Raw genomic sequence first — 2,106 nt, 5'->3', positions numbered from 1 at the left:
GGTCGGTTGTGTATCTTGAAATGAGGTAAAAATGACAAAAGTTAACAGATTTTATTAGATTCTGATAAATAAAATCGTAGATACGCTAATGAATTTTCTCACTTTTGTAATTTTTACCTCATTATCTCAAGATACACAATCGACCCTTTGCTGGAAGGCTAAAACTGATGCATTTCGATTTTTTTTCATATATAAAATAATTTAATTATCTAAAAAACTGTATAATTACAATCCTAATGTTTTATTCTTAATTACAAAAGCGGCCACTGTGTGCCGTCATATCTGTGCCACTTCTGCGTGCGCGGATTCCGGCAGCCACTTCTTGTAAGCTGACAACAGAACTAAAATTATAAATATATAATATCCACAGACTTTTATACTAGACCATTAACATCTATGGACGCACTGCCGAAAAGCTGATGCGAGTGCGAGGTGCAAGTGTTAGTGAAGGGTGCGGCCATATTGAATTAACAATAAGTCACTATCGGGTGTTCAGTTGCTCATGATGTGCGTTTATCTGCATTTGTTATTACAGTACATAACGAAGCAGGCGAATGTTTTTGTGTTAAATATTGGTACATGTTATCAATAAGTTTGTAAGTCATGCTTTCAACGTGTAGCTACTTGAATGCCGAAATCGAACCACTACTCCTGTAGTATTAAACCCTTTCTTTTGGACATTCTGTATATGCCAGACTATTGTATAGAAATCTTGTATAAAATTACTTGTATAGAATCTGTAGTATAGCATATCTTGACTAAAATCAACATGGCGGCAAGCATCACGGCCGAGATGCCTGTCAGCGGTCTAGTATTGTATAGAAGTCTACTCGATGATAATATCTAAATATTATTTTATAAATTAAAATCTCACATTTTTCATCCAAACCCCAGATTTCTAGCAGTTTGTATTTGGACACGACTCCCTGCGACTGCAACGTTTGCTTGATTGCGTTGGTATCAACCTGAAAAAATCGTATTGAATTGATGTAATCTATTCGATGAATCAACGTGAAATCGAAAGGAGATAGAATAACAATTTACCTGGCCCATGACTTGGTGATGCTCCCAGGTGTCGTCAGCAACGACGGAACAAATCGCTTCAGCTTAGGGTACACTTGACCCTCCAAGAAGAAATACGCGAACCACTTTACACCGTCCACAGATGCTCTATATCCATCGATGGTAGTCCCCATCCGGCCTTTCCAAATGTACCAGACACGCGGCAAATGATCTTCCCGGTTCCTTGATTATATCTATAAATGAGAATAATATTCGATCATAATAAAGATTAATATCTTTATAAATAAATAGGGAAAACATTATAAAGCAACAATTGTGATAAAAATACCTTGGCGGTGGATCAACCAATGATTCACTAAGATGGCATAGCGTGGAAACGAATTTCGGCAATCATTCGGGTTCTATCGCCGTGACACCTCGCATATACATCTTATTCGTTTCGTACACTTCTTTATAAACCACCTATTCCGGACTGATTTTCCGTAGAACGCACGAAGAATGCATGAACCAGGTTCCTCCATTTCTGATGGTGTTCTGAAAGATGGTTCAGAATAGAGAGGTCGCATTCAATAGGTCTTAATTATCGATGATAATTAATAACACACCATACCTAACCTCTAAAGCATATTTCCACTTGGCCTTATCCTGATCCTCTTTTAGATCCGCCATACCTGCAAGAACTATCTGGCGCAGCAATTTCGCTTCCATGTTGGTTGGTAACGGCATTCTGTAACAATTCTTGTTGTAGACAATGTAGACAACCGTCTCAAACATATTGCAACATACATACAGTCAAATTCCAGTATTCTGATCTAATCGAGGAAGTCAACGAGAAGACAATGATGACGACGACGACGACGACGTTTCGTGGCGGTGGTTGATAGCGCGGCGCTTTTCGACGTCTTATCTGTCCTGTCTCGCGGCATGTATTCCTTGCACTCGCGTAAACATTAATTTTCTCCTCCAGCTTCCTCGAGATTCGCCGCCATATTGATGACGCGCCGCTTGACTGCTTTCCGTCTTTTTATAGTCGACTATTTAGAAGTCGACTTTTAGTCGACTTTCCGCCATTTTTAGAAGTCG

The 2,106-nt window shown here is 39.1% G+C and overlaps 1 long non-coding RNA gene across 1 annotated transcript; it reads right to left on the bottom strand.

Moving 5' to 3' along the window:
* Positions 1-1,076: 1,076 nt before the first annotated feature.
* LOC112467390 lies at positions 1,077-1,907 on the bottom strand. The gene is made up of 4 exons (XR_003042245.1): positions 1,814-1,907; positions 1,634-1,750; positions 1,352-1,557; positions 1,077-1,256 (listed from the first exon to the last, which is right to left on the bottom strand). It is a non-coding gene; the product is annotated as an uncharacterized LOC112467390 (long non-coding RNA).
* Positions 1,908-2,106: the final 199 nt, after the last annotated feature.

The sequence above is a fragment of the Temnothorax curvispinosus genome, unplaced genomic scaffold (genome assembly GCF_003070985.1).
Source record: "Temnothorax curvispinosus isolate PA1 unplaced genomic scaffold, ASM307098v1 QBEX01017247.1, whole genome shotgun sequence".
NCBI classification, from domain to species: domain Eukaryota; kingdom Metazoa; phylum Arthropoda; class Insecta; order Hymenoptera; family Formicidae; genus Temnothorax; species Temnothorax curvispinosus.
This window is presented reverse-complemented; position numbering and strand designations above follow the sequence as displayed.